Here is a 20,155-nt window from a genome sequence, read left to right on the forward strand (position 1 = left end):
AAAACATCTTACCCAATTAATTTATATTGTTGATTCACTGATTAACACTGAACTCACAGTCAAAAGTACTTGGCTGAATAAAACAATAAATCTAACACATGAATTTTCTTCAAAACTTCCTCGTACTTGGGATCTACACAGAACTTTAGCTCTACATTTAGGGATGCTTTCTTCTTCCCGGATTCTTCCCCCCTTGGTGCTGGTGATTGAACGCAGGTCCTTCTGCTTGCTAGGGAAGCACTATAGCATTCTCCACCCCTTTGAGGGTCACTTTAAACAGTGAAATTGATTCCAAAGAAAGCACCAAAGTAGGAAAGACATGGCATTTAATTCACTTCACAAAGGATACTTGTTTACAATATGAAAGCTGAAAACTAGAAGGCTGAGCATCACCTTGTTTAACCTTAGTTAGGAATGTGCACATCAGAGGATTCAAATTTCATCATTCTGCACATGTCCAAGAATGACAATAAAAGGACCAGGAGTAATGATTCTGGGGTTAGGAATAATTTTAGGGAGTAGATGAGTTTACAATCAGAACTCACAAATAATAAGTCAACTGTATTTACATCATAATCATTAGTTCTACCTACACATCTTCTGATTATAAAATTATGTGGAAACATTATTTATCTCAATGCTGATCAGAAGTATTCACACTATTTCTGTAACAAATGAAGCTTCTGAAAAAAGTTGTGAGGGGAAAAAAAGAAAATACAGGATGGCTCCTTCCCATAATCCCAGCTATTTGGAAGACTAAGATAGAAGGATCCCAAATTTCAGGCCAGGATCCAAGTGAGACCCTGCCTCAAAATTTAAAACATAAAACAAAAAAAAAAATTATGGGGATGTAGCTCAGAGGTAGAGTGCTCTTGGGTTGAATCCCCTACATGGCAAAAAAAAAAGTAATGAATATTCTTGTACATTATAATTATACATCTGTGTCCCTGATTATTTCCTTACAACAATGTTATTAGATCAAAGAACAGGAACTTTTTTTTAGGTATTTGATGGACAATGTCAAGCTGCTTTTAAGATAAAAGTGTACTGGTTGCCAGGTATTGTGGCACACACCTATAAACCCAGCTACTCAGGAAAGTCACCAAGTTTGAGGCCAGTCTTTGGCAACTTAGCAAGACCCTGTCTCAAAGTTTTAAAAAGAGGGTGAGGTGGACATATAGCTCAGTATTAGAATGCCTGCATAGCAAGTGTGAAGCTCTGAGGAACTGTGCCAAAATTAAAGGAGACTAGTGAGACAAAATAATTAAATGATCCTTGCTTTTAAAAAGCTATAAAAGCAATTATTAGCATGATTTTAAAATTTTGATTATTAACTATAAACTATATAATAGCATTAAATTAATGTTATATTTGTGGATTTTAAACATTTAAGTATAGTTAGGAAATAACCTAGTTCTTAGAGAAAACAGTCTGATGGTATCCTGGATCCAATTCTATTACATGGAATAATTCATTACTGCCTTTCATTACCTGAAAAATAACTGCCCCTCCCCTTCTTCACTCACTCTGGCAAAGTCTATTCTTTTCCACAATAAGAACTCTCAATTTCTTCAACAGTGCTCAAACACTTCATCATTCGAATTACTCTCCTCATGATCAATCCAATTTTTCATTTCCTTATTCTTTTAAGGATAGTTTTCAGAAGCAAAGGCAACACTGTAAATGTGTTTTAACCAATGTGGAATATATATTATAACCCTCATTATGGGCAGAATCCTATTAGTGCAGCCTGGTACTTTGTTTATTTTGGGGTTTTCTTTTTTAAGCAACTAATACTGTTGGATGTCTGAGATTATACAAAACAAACTCCAGAAAATGTCTACTGAATTCATATAGTTCTTCCTCCAAATTTTAATTTTCTCTTCTCAGTTCCCACACCATTAAAGTTTTAAAACAAAAACTTCCTTTGAAGCTTTTAACCAAGTCATCATTCCTTCCTTCCTTTGAAACTCCCATCTTTGACTACCTCCATTTCCTCCTGAGAAAAAAATTTTCAAGTTTCTCTATAGGCAAATTCATTAACTCTCATTCAGATAATTTTAATCTACAGTTTTATATCTCTAACCCCAATCTCCAGCCCCAACTTCACATTTAAAACCAGCATATTCTGCAGGGTGCAGTGTTGCACACCTATAATCCCAGCAGCTTGGAGGATGAGGCAGAGGGATTCACAAATTCAAAGCCAGCCACAGCAATTTAGCAAGGCCCTAATCAACTTGGCAAGACCCTGTCTCAAAATAAAAAATAAAAAGGGCTGGGTATGTGGCTCAGTGATTAAAACGCCTCTGGATTCAATCCCTAATAGCAAAAAAAACCCCAGCATATTCTGAACTCTCAACCTAGATGTCCTCAACAAATACAAACCTCTAGTTACTTTCTTTCTATCCTCCCACCTAAAGTTATTTTACCCTCCCACCAAAGTTATCTCCTCTTTATATCAACATCTCAGTGACAAATATCTACTTATCCAAACTCAAAAACACAAGACATCTTAAATCATTCCTTCTTCTAACAATATACAATCAACAAACTCTAGTCATTCTACCTCCACATATGGAAATGACTTTCCACTCTTTCATCCCATTTAAACAAGTAAAGCCTAAGTGGTCCAATGTATTCTTTATTAATCCTGACCAATTTTTATTTTTTCTCTTTTGCAGTACTGAGCATCAAAACTAGGGACAAACTTGGCAATCCTCCTGCCTCAGCCTCCTGAGTCACTGGCATGTGCCACTGACCTGACTAATTTTTCAAACAGAAGAAGTAGCAGCAAAAGCATAAAAAACAAACAATGAAAAATTCTTGGAAAACTTATTCCTCAAAACTCACTCCAATAATCCATCAGAATTAACTGCTCTTGGTGCACGCCTATAATCCCAACAACTCAGGAGACTGAAGAAGGAGTATCACAAGTTTGAGATCAGCCTGGGCAACACAGCAAGATTGTCTCAAAAGAAAAAGTATAAAAGATAAAAGAGGTAAGAAGCATACCACTGGGTAAAGTACCCCTGGGTTCAATCTCAGATACTGTCAAAAACGTTTTTTAAAAAAGCAACTTACAAAACACTCAAAATAATTAAGAAAGGCCTTAAACTTGAAGTCAAAAGAAACCAAAGGGCACTGTCTTGAAGTTCTACTGATACAGAGGCAATTTTTATTAAAAGTTTCACTGTGTCCATCTGTAGAGAGAGGAAAAACTACATGGACAAATACATCTTCAAGATCAGTTTCAGGCTGATACACAGCCTACCAAGAGATGGTTAACTCAAGTATATCACACTAATCTCAACTAGCTTGAGACAGCAAAATTGTTCCCTCAATTCAATCTTCAAGACAAATTAGTATTAAATATTGAAATTAAGTTCATCAAAACCATGATATTGCTGGGTGCAGCTGCACACACCTGTAATCCCAGCCACTTGAGAGGCTGAGACTAGGATTTCAAATTCAAGGTCAGCCTCAGCAATTTAGCAAGGCCCTAAGCAGTTTAGCAAGGCCCTGTCTCAAACAATAAAAAGGGGTGCAGATGTGACTCCATGGCAAAGCACCCTGGGTTAAATTCCCAGTTCAAACAAAAATGAGAGAGAGATCAATATTGATGTGTTGAGTTTTAAAATGATTGTCTATATTTTTTCTTTAAGTTCTTAAATGCTTAAGAGAAGTTTAACAATGTAGTCTTATGACACTAAATTTAAAAAAGGCTTATGACTTGAGTTTAAAAGTATTTGGTTTGCTTAATAAGTGACACTGGAACATTTAAGAGAATTTGTGACTCACAATATTTATAAGTTTTATTAACTAAATTAATTTGAAAGTGTTGATATTTGTCAATTAAACTCAGTAAAGCTAGGGAAAAAACAAAGTTAAGTACTAAGGAAAATCCTTATTTCATGAGGCATATCAACTGTTTAAAAATATAATAAAACAGAATATTAAATGTGTAAGGAATGCAAGTAGTACTTCTAATAGCTAACATTCATACACCATTTTCTAGTGTCCAACTTGTTCTAAGCACTTTATAATATAAACTCATTTATTCAAATATACATTGAGGATCTACCACAAAGTAGGCATCAGTGAACAGAACAGTCCCAGCCTTCAAGGATCTTACATGGTACTGAGAAGACACAAATTTCAGGTGTAAGTACTATTAAGAAAAACAAAGCAGACAAAGTGAAAGATTGGGTATCTTCATGAAGGTCACACCAGGTTACACAATTCACATGGAAGTCTATGTAAATGATGCATGCCCCTTAGAAACTTCCTCAGAGAATTGGCACTGCGGCACATGCCTGTAATAACCAGAGACTTGGGAGACTGAGGCAAGAGTATATCAAATTCAAAGCTAGCCTCAGCAAATTAGTGAATCCCTAAGCAACTTTGAAAGATCCTGTCTTGAAATAGAAAATATAAAGGGCTGGAGAATTAGCTCAATGGTAGGGTGTACCTGGGTTCAATCCCCAGTACAAAAAAAAGAAAAGCCCCTTAAAAATTCATCAGAGCCAGATGTGGTGGCGCAAGCCTGTAATCCAGGCAACTGTCTCTTAAGGCAGGAATATTAAGAGTTCAAAGCCAACCTCAGCAATTTAAGGAGGCATTTAGCAACTCAGAAAAAGGCTGGGGGATGGGGCTCAGCGGTTAAGCATCCCTGGATTGGTTCAATCCCCAGTATAAAAATAAAACAAAACCCTTGAGCTGGGGTTGTGGCTCAGCGGTAGAGCACTTGCCTGGCAACCTTCGAGGCTCTGGGTTCGATCCTCAGCACCACATAAAAATAAATAAATAAAATGAAGGTATTGTGTCCAACTACAACTATATTTTAAAAAAACCTTCCTCAAAGACAATCTCTCTACATGATATAAAATGTGAACCTAAGAAATGAGGGAGAAAAGGATGCAATATTTGGGAAGAAAACAAGTACAAAGGCCATTTAAAGGATATTTTAAGGGAGATTTAATCCATTCAAATGGAATTATTAGGATTAATCAGTATTCTTACTTTATATTAAATCTGCTACACTAACAGAATAATAAAATATGTAAATTGAACTTGGAGATTAGATTTTTGTTTTGTTTTTGACATGGGGTCTTATGTCACTCAGGTTGGTTTGTAATTCTTGGGCTCAAGCAATCCCCAGGCTCCCTCAGAGATAAGGCTGCAAGCACATACCACCATCTTGAGATCATTTTACTTTATGATTTTAATCACTCCTTGTAGCCTCTGTGTGTGTATGTGTGTGTGTGTGTGTGTGTGTGTGTGTGTGTGTGTGTGTGGTGTTGGGGATTGAACCCAGGGCCTTATACATGTGAGTCAAGAACTATACCAACTGAGCTGTATCCCCAGCCCCTCCATGTAGTCTTTTAAACCAAATGTAAATAAAAGAAACATACTGACATTTCTTTGCTAAGTAAGTCACTGGAATTGGCAATCTAATTTATTTAATTAAACTAAATATTCTATCATAACACAATATGGAATAAAATCTTTCCTCTTTTAATCAAGCAATTTTTATTCCCAAAGTAGTTGAAACAAATACATAAAATATTATATGTAACGTCAATAAAGTTTTTATTTCAAATGTAGACATCCTCAATTAAGTTGAGCATGGCTCACCATTTTTAGCTTTATTTGTATCCAAATGTATCAGAAAACGTTGAGGAAAATTTTTCCTCTTTAAAGAGGTTTTTTTAGTCAGCACAGTGGCACACACCTGTAATCCCAGCAACTCAAGACGTTCCAAGAAAGCCTCTGTCAAGTGAAAAATAAAAAGAACTGGGGATGCAGCTCAGTGGTAAAACACCCCTAGATCTCCAGTACCAAAAATACAAAAACAACAACCTCACGCCTTCCCCCCAAAAAACAGGATTTTGTTATTTTTACATTTTCCCTTTTAGAATGAAAATCATTCTCCCACACATAAGAAAAGCAAAGCTGGACTTCAGTAGTTCTCACCATTCAGCGTTACATGAGCAACGAACAGGCTTTTCTCCTTTTTTACCGATTTTACCGATGCTTGATTAAAAGAGGAAAGACTTTATTCCATGTTGTGCTATATGATAGAGTATTTTTCTTAAGTATTATTCTTAAGTATTTTTCATTTGTTAAATATAAAGTATTTTTACGCACATAATCATCTATAAAACTTACAGAAAATAAAACAAAGCAGAATATATAGAATACCCTCAAAGACTTCTTAGGAACAGATGATTTTATTGCTGCAGTTCAAAGAATAATTTTTTTTTTTTTTACTGGTGAAAGCCAAGATGAACACATTTGAGCTAAATGGTAGCCTTATTAAAAAGTTCTTGTCTTTATTATTGAAATTTCAGTTTTATATTAAATGAAATTTAAAAGACTGCTCATGAAAAAAAGATTGCTTTTGAAATAATAATTCCAAAATCTTCTATTAAACAGGTTAAAAGGCACCTCCATAACTTTAAAATATATTTACGGCAGTCTCAATTGTTTAATTTTAAGGGCTATTATACTACATGTGGCTGTTATACATACACCATTTATCATTAACACTCTCTAAACAGTGAGAATTATAGACTTGAATGTGTGGCACTGCCCCCATTTTATCCTGGTAATGGAGCAGGATGCTGTCACACCTGTGCAGTACTAATATAACAACATTTCCACCATGGCATACAATCCAATTATCTAAAACAATGACTATCAAACCCCTAAACAATAGGTAATTTATAACTAAACTTGTATATTCAGAAGACTCCACAAGCATTTTTTGGCAAACCTTAACTTACTCAGACCTCTAGTCTCCCCTTACTGAAGCACAAGATTTTGGATTAATCATTAGTTATATACCATTAATTACATGGAAATTCTTGACATTTTTTTAAAATTTAATTTTATTAGAAATTACATACATGGAAAGTCATAATTTCTTTACATATTAATTTTTCTAACCTCAATGAAAATATTATTTTTTTTTTAGTTGTTGATGAACCTTTACTTTATTTATTTATATGTGGTGCTGAGAATCGAACCCCGTGACTCACACATGCTAGGCCACCACTGAGCCACAACCCAGGGCCTCAATGGAAAATATTTTGTGATTTTTTTTGGAGGGTGGGGTGGACTAAGGATTGAACTCTGGGGCACTTCATGCCCAGCCCTTTTTTGTAGTTTATTTAGAGACGGGGTCTTATTGAGTTGCTTAGGATCTTGCTGGGTTGCTAAGGCTGGCTTTGAACTCCCAATTCTCCTGCCTCAGCCTCCTAGCCACTGGGATTACAGGTGTGCACCACCACACCCAGCAAATTTTTTGTAATTTTAGTAACAGGTTTCTTTATTAGGAGTTTTCTATTAATACTGATTGCTTACACTAACTGTGGGCATTGCCAAACTTTTTTCTGGAACTTTCTGAAATCCACTCCAAGATGACTTAGTTACTACCTTGATTTCCATCATTTCAATTTCTAGCTGAGAGGCATGGACTTCCCACTCAGACATTTGTCACTTACTAGCTGTGTATAAACTTTTCTGATCTTCCATTTCCACTTAATGAACACCTATTTTACATCAAGTAACTATGCACTCTAGGTATAAGTAGACTATACTAGATCTATAATAAGAAAAACAAAGCTTAATGATAAGTAACTTCTTAAAGTTACAGAGTTCATAAGAGCTAGAAACAGGATTTAAAATCAGGTCTGATTCCAAGCCCACATTCTTTTTACTGTACTATAAAAAAGTAACTATAAAACTGCACACATAATCCTAGCTATTCAGGAGCTTGGACCAGAAGGATTCCAAATTCTAGGCTGGCCTGGCAACTCAGCAAGACCCTATCTCAAAATAAAATAAGAAAGGCTGGGGATGTAGCCTAGTGGTAGATTGCCTGCCTATATAAGCAAGGCCCTGGGTTCAGTCCCTAGCACCACAAAAAATATTAAGATTCATATCACTTTAGGGCTGGGGATACAGCTCAGTTGGTAAGTGCTTGCCTCACATGAACAAGGCCCTGGGTTCAATCCCCAGCACCAAAAAAAAAAAAAAAAAAATTCATATTACTTTAATTCCTGTCAGAGAAAATGATGTGAATGGACAGAAATTAAAATCTAGAATACTAGGCTGGGGATGTAGCTTAGTGACAAAGCACTTACCTAGCATGGGTGACACCATGGATTCAATACCTAGTATCTCCAAAAAAAAAAAAAAAAAAGAAAGAGAAACTAGAATACCAGTAACTTTTTTCCCCCCTCAGTTTCTTAAAATTAAAAAAGTTCATACATAAAGGTTTACAGTTAGGTTTAGCTTTCTTTCTTTCTTTTTTTTTGTACCAGGGATAGAACCCACTGAGCCCATCCCCAGCCCTATTTATTTATTTATTTTGAGACAGGTTCTCCCTAAGTTGCTTAGGGCCTTGCTAAATACCTGAGCTGGTGATCTTCCTGCCTTAGCCTCCCGAACTGCAGGGATTACAGGTGTGCACCAACATGCCCAGCACTAGCCCATTAAAAAAAAAAAAAAAATCAATAGGCTTAGGACAGGAATGACTTAAAACACACAGATAACAAGTGATATCTTTTTGAGTGAAAAAAAAATGTTCTAAAATTGCACTGTCATGATGGTTATGAGGTAGAACAGAAAAGAAATAAAAGCTGAGTGAAGAGGCAAATGCCTGTAATCCCAGCCACTAAAATGAAAAGTGAAAAAGGCAGGGATGTGGCTCAATAGTAGAATACCACCCACCAGAGTTCAATTCCCACTAGAAAGGAAGAGAAGAAAAAAGAAAGGGAGGGGAAAAGAATAAAGAAAAAATTTAAAAGGTAGAAAGATTACAAAAGGAAAGACAAGCCATAACTTAAATCTGAATGTCTTTTGCTAAATTTCTCATACCTTCACTCCCAAACCCTGAATTCCTCCCAGTCTGTCACGCCCACGCCCACGTTTCTGGGAAATCTACAGATCTTTACTCACAATCTTAAAGTTACTGAAAATTCCCATACTTATGAAAATCTTAATTTTCATAATCAGGACACCTGCATTTTTAAAACAGACTAAGCAAAGACAGATACAAAACCTATAATATAGAGTACTTTCCCAATGATATCTATTAATCAGATCATAGAAAAGTCATCAACCTAAGAACTGCCAGACCACCATAAACCATCTTGTAACCATCCAGACTGATGTCATCCCCAAATACTTTCATGCCACTCCTCATAAACTATCCTATAAAAGAACATGATACCCCAAAAGGACTTCTCACTAACTCTCCTGAGAGCCTGCATTCTCCCTTGAATGTGTACTCCCTGTTTTCCTAAATAAATCTCTGTGCCTCAGTATGTGATTTGTGCTGAAATTCATTTCTGTAACAAACACCAAAGATCCTGCTGTGCTTATTTGTAGAATAAGGGTAACCATAATATTACTTATAATATTGTAGTAAGGACTAATGATAATAATAAATTCAATGGTTAGTATGTAGCTAGCACAAAGCCAATGTTCAATAAATTATTAGTATTACTGTTATAATAGTTTTTAAACTAATCTAAGCTAGTCTGTTTCAACTTTCAATATACATATAATCTGCCTAAATAGTGGTTGCAAAATGTGATACTCCAACCTACTAAATTTGAAATTCTAAGGGTGGAGTCTGGAAAATCTATTTTTAAAACAAACCATCCAGGTGATCATGAAACATGCTAAACTTGGAGGACCTGACAGTTACAAATGAATTAGAAAGACTTTAGTCAAAGTACACTAAATACAGATAGAAAAGTATATACCTATATATGTGGCAAAGGTCAAATTGGAAAATGTTCTGACCAGTTCGCCAGCTAAGTAAAGCATTTATTCAAATTGATAAATAACTCTATAACCAATAGAAAATTCAGTTACTCTCTCCTCCTCATTCTTCATGAGATACTGTTCTCATAAAAAGTCTCCCTAAAATCAGGCATTTAAAATCTCCACGTTGCTGGGTGTAGTAGTACACATCTATAATCAGCCAACACAGGAAGCTAAGGCAGGAGGATCCCAAGTTCTGTCTCAAATTTTTAAAAAATAGATAAAAAGGGCTGGGGATGTAACTCAGTGGTAAAGTGCCTCTGGTTCAATCCTCAGTACCAATAAACAAACAACAACAAAGTCTAAAATCAAAGATGTCCCTCCCCTCACAGCAGTTCTTGAAAACTATGAATGCCATCAGAAAATTCTAAATTGGAAGTCTTATAAGATCTCCAGGTAGAAATCAGACTGAATTCTAGAATTTCTCAGGATACAAGGTGAAGACACCAAAGAGCAGTTCCGTGCCACCAACAAATGCTGAGCAAAAATAAGCAGACACAAATCAGTACACACTGTATGACTCCATGTTCAAAAGCAAAGAAAAAGCCAGGCGAAGTGGTGCATGCCTATAATCTAAGCAGCTCCAGAAGCTGGGGAAGGAGGATTGCAAGTTGAAAGCCAGCCTCAGCAATACAGTGAGGGTCCAAGTAATTTAGTGAGACCTTGTCTAAAAATAAAAAATTAAAAGGGCTGGGGATGTGGAGTGGTTAAGTACCACTAAATTCAATCCCTGGAGCCAAAAAAAAAAAGAAAGAAAGAAGGGAAACAAAATTATTCTTCAATCCTACACACCAAAACAGTGGTTTCCTTGTAGCAGGCAGAAATGACTAATGATCAGAATAAAGCACTCACTTCTCTGTGTTTCTATTTTTTGCTTTTTCTTTGTGAGTATAACCAAGGGAGCCAATTAAAACCATTTTTTTCTGTGTAGTAGTTGTAGATGGATAAAATGCCTTTATTTTATATATTTTTATGTAGTGCTAAGCATCGAACCCACTGCCTCACACATGCTAATAAGCAAGTGCTCTGCTACTAAGCTACAACTCCAGCCCCTAATAGCATTATTTCATTTTATGAAACATGTAAACCTGCTTTCTAATGGGAAAGTGTATAATAGCTTAATCTATTTTCCTTGAACTTCTTTCTGATCAATCCAAAAAGTATGTAACTAGTAAAGAGGTAAAGAATGTCAGAATATGGGGGCTGAGGCTGGGGCTCAGCAGTAGAGCGCTCACCTACTAGGTGCGAGGGCCTGGGTTCGATTCTCAGCACGAAAGAAAGGAAGAAAGGAAGAAAGAAAGGAAGGAAGGAAGGAAGAAAGAAATAAAGGAAGGAAGAAAGGAAGAAAGGAAGAAAGGAAGAAAGAAAGAAAGAAAGAAAGAAAGGAAGAAAGAAAGAAGGAAAGGAAGAAGGAAGGGAGGAAGAGAGGGAGGAAGGGAGGGAGGAAGGGAGGGAGGAAGGGAGGAAGGGAGGAAGGAAGGAAGGAAGGAAAGGAGGAAGGAAAGAAGGAAGGAAAGAAGGAAAGAAAGAAAGAAGGAAGGAAAGAAGAAAGGAAAGGAAGGAAAGAAAGAAGGAAAGGAAGGAAAGAAGGAAGGAAAAAAGGAAGAAAGAAAGATATTGTGTCCAACTAAAAAATATAAAAAAAAAAAGAATGCCAGAATATAATTAGTAACCCAATTTCCTAAGTCATTTAAGTGACATTTTGTAAGAGCCACTCATCCCTTATGGATATCAGAATCCAAAAGGTAGAAATTGTTTTCTAATCCCTTTAAATGCCATTACAATCCAAGATAGAAGGATATTTTATCATATCAAGTTTTTCATCTGAAGTTCTCTTTAGGTTATCTCCAAGCACAAGACACATTTTTTTCAAATATTTATTATTGTTTCACATTCACAAACTCGCTTAAATCTGATCTTTTCTTATTAGAATTAATCACAACAATCTATACACAACAGAAAATGTCAAAGTCATCATTTAATGAAATAGCAGATTTGGAGTCATCACAGTTTTATAATGTAAATAAGTATACTACCTCTTTTTTATCAATTATTTTAAGAAATTCAGTAATTCATAAACAAAAAAGGTCTAGGTATGTGATTTGGTGACAGAGCGTTTGTCTGCATATGTGAGGCCACAGATTATATTCCCAACTCTGCAAAAAAAATATAATAAATAAAGGGAAAAAACACATACCAATAAACCATAAGCACCTTTTTAGAAGTACTGAGGATTATTGAACCCAGGGGGCTTTACCATTGAGTTACATTCCCAGACCTTTTTATTTTTTCTTTTAATTTTAAGACAGGCCTCACTAAGTTGCTTAGGGCCTCAATATACTGTCAAGGCTAGCTTTCAACCTGCAATTCTCCAGCCTCAGCCTCCTGAGTGACTGGGATTAGAGGCAGGAGCCACAGGGCCCAACCAAAAAATAAGTACTTTCAATATTAAAAATTATGAATATCCTCCTAATACTCACCCAAAGTTTCATGTTATTCAATTTTTAAATTTCAGTAAATGCATCACACTGCCATTCTTAACAAAGAAGGTATTATGAATATACAGCCTGAGTCCTACTAATTAAAACTTTTTCACTCTGTATATTAAAAAATATGACAAGCTGTGTTCTACTATTTAATATACACCCTAAATTGATCTTAGAATTTCTCTAATTCTTCAATATCTACCAGAGCACTTTTTCTCTTTAGAGTCTCTAGTACTATATTCTTTAGTTTCACATTTTATCTCTGTTCAAAAAATTGCTACTAAAATTCTTTTTTTTTAATGTTGAGGAAAACCCAGGACCTTGTGCATGATTAACATGAACTCTACCCCCAGCTAAAAATATTTTAAATATTAGCTAAGAAAAGAAATTGTAAAACATTGTTTTATAAAGAATGAGCTTTATTATCCTCTACTTATAAAGTGTTCCTAACAAATCAGTAAGAAAACATTGACCTTAATAAAAGAAAACCAAGGCAAAAGAGGAAACATGCCATATGAACATTCTAAAAATATTAATACTTCTTAAAATTTAGGATAAAAATCAACAGTGTAGAGCATAAAGTCTTTTAATGTAAAAATGAAATGTAACAAAACTTTGGGAAAATAAAGCACTTCATTGAGATGATCACCAATTTAGAGGAAAACATTTAGATTCTCATCTTACAGAAGTGCCAGATGAAATAAAAGTTAACTATATCAAATAAGTATTAATTTTTTACATTTCTGGAGACAGGAAGAATTCCATAAAATCAGCAGAACAAAAGTATATTAAGATATTTGAGTACATAAGCTTTAAAACTGTTTTAATCATAAGAATTCATAAGAGAAATATGTATTAAGCATAATGTTTTACCTTAGTAATTAAAGTGGCACAACATGTCATACATACTATTAAATTTTTATAAATATTTAATGTTGACAATGTATGGAATAATACTCCAATGAGAATGTATCCCTTTGAAAAATACTGTGGCAATATGTTCAAAAGACTTCAAAATGTACCTAGAAATCATTTCTGGCAATATTTAATTAGAAAAGCTAATACTACATGCAAGAAACACTATGTATAAATATTTTCTCATTTACATATGCAAAAAAATTAGAATAGTGGAATAATATGACACATCTACAAAGAAGATCATACTATCATTTTTTAATATTCTTTTTAGTTGTTCATTGAGCCACGACCCCAGCCCTCTCATGAGTCTTAATAACCACCATTATAAATGATAACATGAGGGCTGGGGTTGTGGCTCAGCAGTAGAAAGCTTGTCTAGCATGTGTCAGGTACTGGGTGCGATTCTCAGCACCACATATAAATAAGTAAATAAAATAAAGGTCAATCAGCAGTTTAAAAAATATTAAAAAAAAAAAAAAGGACTCATGAGACTAGGCCAGGCATGGTGGAGCATGCCTGTAACCCCCATGACTCTGGACCCTGAGGCAGGAGGATCTCCAAGTTCAAGGCCAGCCTGGGCAACTTAGAGAGATATCCTTTCAAATTTTTTAAAAATCTTAAAAAAAAAAAAAAAGGCGGGGCACCATGGTAGTGCATACCTGTAATCCCAGTGGCTCAGTAGGGTGTGACAGTAGTATCACAAGTAGAAAGCCAGTCTCAAGAATTTCACAAGGCCCGAAGCAACTTACCTTGTCTCAAACTTTAAAAAAAAAAAAAAGAAGAAGAAAGAAATCTATCTATCTATATTTATATTTATATTGGCTTAGGATGTGGCTAGTGGTTAAGCACATCTGGGGTGGAATCCCAGTATCAAAAAAAAAAAAAAAGGGGCAGGACATGAAGTAAAGCATTTTATCTCCAAGTGTGTAAATACTAATAAAAAGTATGTTGATTCCTAAGATTTAAAGGCCTCAAGCCAGACTTTGAAATCATTACAATACATTCACATACTTTATACCTAAGTCAAATACTATCACCACTCCTGAAGGAATACAAAGTTAAAAATAACAAATTAAAATAAAAGACCAGTGAAAAGGTCAGCAAAGCAACAAGAAGAAATTTCTCACCACTGGACATCTTGGTGAGCTAAGGATAGAGATTTAATATTAGGGTTCAAACTATAGAACTAAATCAATAAACAGGTCATTTCTGAATTCTAACTATCTGATTTGCTAATTTATTCATTAGCAAATGTGTTAGTTGTTTAAGGAATTAATTGTTTATTACTGACAGGAAAATGAACTAGAGCCTTATTTGGAAAACAATCCCTTGAAATATTAAGTAAGTAAACAGATAAATAGATAAAAGCAATAAAACAAAGGAAATTCCATACACAAAAAGCCCTTTTTATTTGGCATCATCAGATAAGAAACTCTGCACTTGAATTTTCACAAAACTTTAAATGTTTATAACAACCTTTTCAAGAGGCACCACACAACTTACTACTTTTTAAAAATATTTTTTAGTTGTAGATGAACACAATACCTTTATTTTTTTATGTATTTTCATGTGGTGCTGAGAATCAAACCCAGTGCTTCACAAGTGCTAGGCAAGCCCTCTACTGCTGAGCCACAATCCCAGCCCAACTTATTACATTCTTAAAGAAATTAGAATAAAAATTTATGATTAAGGTCATGATTGTGACAAATGGACTACTATGTACAATACTGTGATTTCCTCTGGAGTTAATGATGATAGGAGTATATGTTTTTATGTAATGATCTTTAAACACTCTTCTTCTATAGTTCCATCTAATTTTTAAATAATTCCTCCTTTTCCCTTGAAATAAGATGACACTTCAGTTGTGAGTATATTTAACCCAATGACTAACACTGTGGGTTTTCATCTGTGGGTTAATTTTTTTTAATTTATATTTTTTAATATCTTTATTTTGTTGTTTGTTTATTTATATGTGGTGCTGAGGATCGAACCCAGTGCCTCACATGTGATAGGCAAGCGCTCTGCCACTGAATCACAACCCAGGCCTGTGGGTTAATTTCAATTAGCAATTTCTGAATAAAGACCACAGACTTACTGTATATTTAGGACCAACTATCATTTTCTTCTTTTTTAAAAATTTAAATTTATTTATTTATTTATTTTTGCAGTGCTGAGGATTGAACCCAGGGTCCCACATGTTAGGTAAACACTCTACCACCAAGCTACATCCTTAGCAACACTTTTCTTCTTCCCTTTTTTTTTTTTTTTTTTTTGGTTATACAGAAGATTGAACCCAGAGGCACTCTGTAGTGATATATCCTTACTACACACAAACACATTTTTTTTTTTTTTTTTGAGACAGGATCTCCCCAAGTTGCCCAGGCTGGCCTCCAACTTTCAAACCTCCTGTCTTGGTTTCCTGAGAAGCTGGGATTACAGACTTGCACCATAGTGCCCAACCTCCTTTTTGAGACAAGATCTCAACAATGGACCACTATTAGACCCTATCACCCAGTATTGTCACAATCCTCTTAGTTTAAGTACACTCTATAACGTTCATGTAACAAATCAATCATATTTTTCACAATGTATCCCCCTCTCTAAGCAATGAATAACTGCTTGTGTTAGTTATTTTGAAAACTCAGAGACCTTTTTTTTTTGCATTACAATTCTTAATACACCTTTATACCACAATTTATCATATCTCTGTTTATATATAAGGTATACTGACACCAAATTCACATCTTCATACATGTATTTTGTATAATGACGAAGGTCTCAGAGAACTTTTTATATCCAGGATTTATGCTGTTTCAAATGGCTGGGATCACTAGCACTCAATAAACAGTGGCTGAATCACTGACTCTAAATTACAAATATACTTATTAAAAAAAAAAGTAATAATAATCGGGAAACTGAATCAGGAGGATCACAAATTCAAGGCCAGCCTGTGTAACTTACCGAGGCCCTCAGCAACTTAGTAAGATGATATCTCAAAAATAAAATTTCAAAAAGGGCTACAGATGTAGCTCATTAGTAAAGTGCCCCTGGGTTAAATCCCCAGTACCATACACAAAAAAAGTAATAATAACCAGTTTGATCAATTATGCAACGATATTCTCAACTCACTTATCTCTGACAAATTGAAAATTACCTATATAAATGAGAAAGAAAATCTAAAAAGAAAAAAACAGATCAGACGGAAAGGGCAGATTCAAACAAAAGACCCAAGTCCATATTTTCATGGTTTTAGAAGTCGAGACTTAGAGTTTTGAAAGATATTTACCAATATCTTTTTTTTTTTAAGTAGAATGACAATGGTTATCAGAAGATTTAACTACAGAAATTTGCACCACAGTATATATAATGTTTATATTAAACACTCAATGAAAATGGGTCTTTTAGCAATTATTCCTTGTAGATAACTCCAAATTGAATTTTCATATGAAATTAGTTTTTTTTAAGTACCTGCACCTCTTTTTTAAGCAACTTGATATTTCTGGCCATGTAATTATTACAATATTCTTGCACACTGATTCAAGAAGTAATCAATAAAATCATATATATATATATAAAATCTTTATTTGTATTTTTTTATTATTTTTTTTATGTGGTACCAGAGCTCAAACCCACATAGTACCTCACACATGCTAGGCAAGGCTCTACAACTGAGCCATAACCCCAGCCCTCATATTCATGATATGTATGAGTATACCACTTCAATAAGTTAGAAATTTTGAAATTTTGGAAATTAGCATGGTGCCAGACTAAAGAAAACATTCACGGGAGGATAAAATCAGTAATACATTATCATTTTTATTAATTTCTTCCCATCGCTGAAGCTTTTTAGATCTCATTACTTCTGTGAGTTAATAATAAGAAAATAAAATTGTTGTTTAAGTTTTACTCAAGAAAACTAAAACCACGTAAATACTTCTATCTTCCTTGGGTTTTCTCAGAATATTTTTACAAAGAAACTCAAATACATTAGTGTCTGTAAAAGACTGGCAATTTTTAAGACCTACTACCAAAAGCAGTTTACAACACAAAATTGTAAGAGTAAGGAATAAATATTATTGATCTGAGGCACCCAGTAGACTACCAAAGACCCAATTACTATGCTAAACTAATGTAGATATCTTTGCAATGGCCACTCCAAAGAGTGTGATCTTCAAACCCACTATAATTTCCACAATTTTCTACTTCTAAAAATAGTAATAAAATGTACTTAACAAATGTTATTTAACCTAATGGCTTTAATAAGGAAAAAATTCACAAAAGTTAATATTAAATATCAACTTCAGTTATTTTTATTACAGGTACCATCTAGTAATTCTGGAAATAGCCTGGAGAAACATCTAAAACAATTATTTAAGAGGAAAAACTGCCTCAAATACTCTTTCCAAATTCTGTTCAAGTTTCCCTCAAACCATTCTGCACATGCCTATTCTTGACTGTGACTTGTGTATTATGTATTACTCTTTTCTCTGCAATTTCTATAATTCAATTTCATTATCACCCAATATTCCATATCTTCTTTCTCTCTTTCCCACATCACACCTCTCAACGCTTGCTTCTTTCTATTCCTCAACATTCCTACTTGATCTATTACAATAAAAAAAATGCTTAAAGAGCAGATACATTTTAAAACATAACAGATGTTGTAGATAATATTACTGATAAGTTTTGGGGTGAAAGAACACAAAAACCAACCACAAAATGATAGCTTTTTAGCAACTTTTAATTTAAATAGATGTTTTTGTACTTCTGTTATCTACAACTCTTCAGATGAGTTCACTAATCCAGTCATAACTATTATTTTAATTAAGCTGAAAGCTTCGTAAAAAACCCCTACAGACATGCTTGAGTTACAATTTAGAATATGTAAGTAACATACCATATAAAAATAAATATATGAGCTAGTAGCAGTGGTGCCTATAATACCAGCAACTGGTGAGGTTGAGGCAGGAGGTTTTAGGCCCATCTCAGCAATTATGTCAAAAAAGAAAAGAAAAAAGAAAACAGGGCTGGGATGTAGCTCAGTGGTTAAGTGCCCATGGGTTCAACTCCCAGTACCTCCCCCCAAAAGTAAATATATAACATAAAAACTTAAACATAAAAATATGAAACTCAAGTGATTTTTTAAACCTTTGTTTTATACGACTTTCTTTTGTGCCAAACTACCAACACACTAAAATCATTTCTACTGCAAAAATAATAGGACTATAATTAGAGATATTTTCGAATCACTACACTAGCAAAACACTTTTCTTTTGAACTTAGAAAGCATGTATACATGAGTCCTAAAAATAGGCATATATAACTAGATAAAAATTTAACAGAGTAGAAAATCTGCTGATTGTTATTGTTGGGGTAGTATACATAAAACAATCCCCTCCACTTTCTCCCCTTCATTAAAAAAAAAATAAAAAAACTAAAGTAAATCATAAAAACATCCACAAACAGTGGGTACTTAGTGGAGCAGATATAAGAGTAAAAAAGGGAACTTGGTGGCAATGGCAATATGAAACAAGGGGAGGTTCCACTCTCTGAATCTCTCTATAGCAAGTGTGGGGACAAACAACTCTATTTATTTATTTATTTGGATACAGGGAATGAAACCCAGGGATGAGACATGTCCCCAGCCCTTTTTATTTTGAAACCAGAGTCTGTCTACATTTCCCAGGCTGGCCTCGAACTTATGATCCTTCTGTTTCAGCCTCCCAAGTCTCTGAGATTACAAACTTGCAGCTTTACTTTTTATAGTCTAAAAAAGACAAAAGTATCAAATTATCTGATTAGTTTAATTCCCCACTCCAAATACTACATAAAATTCAAACATTGCTAAAGGATACTAAAAACACATGCATAAGGTAGAATTATTTGTGAGGGGATATAAGAGGACTAGAGAGAAAATAATTTCAAACTCACTTATGAAAAAAATGAGCTCAAACTTTGCAAAGTTCATGAGAAATATGCTTTTAATTAAAAATTTGGCCTAAAATAGTACATTTCCTTAAACGTGTAACCTAAAATAACCATCCCTGAATATCAAGGGTGGCAATCTCAGAAAAGTTGTAATCAAAACCATACGGATAATTTCCAGTTAATAATCACATACATAATGATGAAAAGAATGATTTTATTCTGATTTCAAGTAGTGTCAGAAATTGTAAAGGAATCTCCAAACACTGCTAACAAAGTTATTGTAAATATGAAGTCTCAGAGATGAGGAAGTTATTAATGGCCATATAAATGGGAGTAAACGATACCCAGAAAGAAGAGATGGACGGAGTTCTGTTATAGGCGACTGGAGAAAGGTACTACGGCAGAAAGAGTGACAGAATGGTTAACAACAGATCTGGAATACTTCAGAAAATGGCAACAAAGCGAAAAACTGACAAGAACGTTTGAAAGTAAGATGAACGGTATCCAATGGGATCGTCACGTCGTACCAGCTCCGAACTTCCACTGAGTGGGACGGGGGAACTGCGCGGGGAACTGCCCGGGCTGAAGGGTGCAAAGGATTCTGCAGGTGGCGGAGCACACGCAGGGGGTGGGAAGGACCGTGCCGCCTCAATAGGGCCACTGTATTCCCTTCAAGATTAGGGGAAGCTGACACAGCACGTTTCCCAGCACCAAGAGGCACACGCCCGAGGCCCCTCCCTAACAACTTGCCTTGTAGAAAGAGTTGCGGGTCCCAGGCCCCCGGAACCCAAGGCTTCGCCATCCAGGACAACTGCTCTGCCAACAAAGTCCCGCGAGAATCGAGAGATCTCGCGATACATACTAGCATCTCGCGAGCCTCCTCTAGAACCAACATGGCGGTAAGGAAAAAGCAGTATTTCGGAACTTAAAAAGTGCTTTTATTAACAACTGGAGAACGTGCAAAATACAGAAAAAAAACAGGAAGT

The 20,155-nt window shown here is 34.9% G+C and overlaps 2 protein-coding genes across 4 annotated transcripts in view; one reads left to right on the top strand and one right to left on the bottom strand.

Moving 5' to 3' along the window:
• Positions 1 to 20,155, top strand: part of Miga1 (mitoguardin 1) — a 574,792-nt gene that overhangs the window by 402,657 nt on the left and 151,980 nt on the right. The window lies entirely within an intron of this gene.
• Positions 1 to 20,155, bottom strand: part of Zzz3 (zinc finger ZZ-type containing 3) — a 134,127-nt gene that overhangs the window by 113,409 nt on the left and 563 nt on the right. The window lies entirely within an intron of this gene.

The sequence above is a fragment of the Ictidomys tridecemlineatus genome, chromosome 11, assembly GCF_052094955.1.
Source record: "Ictidomys tridecemlineatus isolate mIctTri1 chromosome 11, mIctTri1.hap1, whole genome shotgun sequence".
In the NCBI taxonomy this organism is placed as follows: Eukaryota; Metazoa; Chordata; class Mammalia; order Rodentia; family Sciuridae; genus Ictidomys; species Ictidomys tridecemlineatus.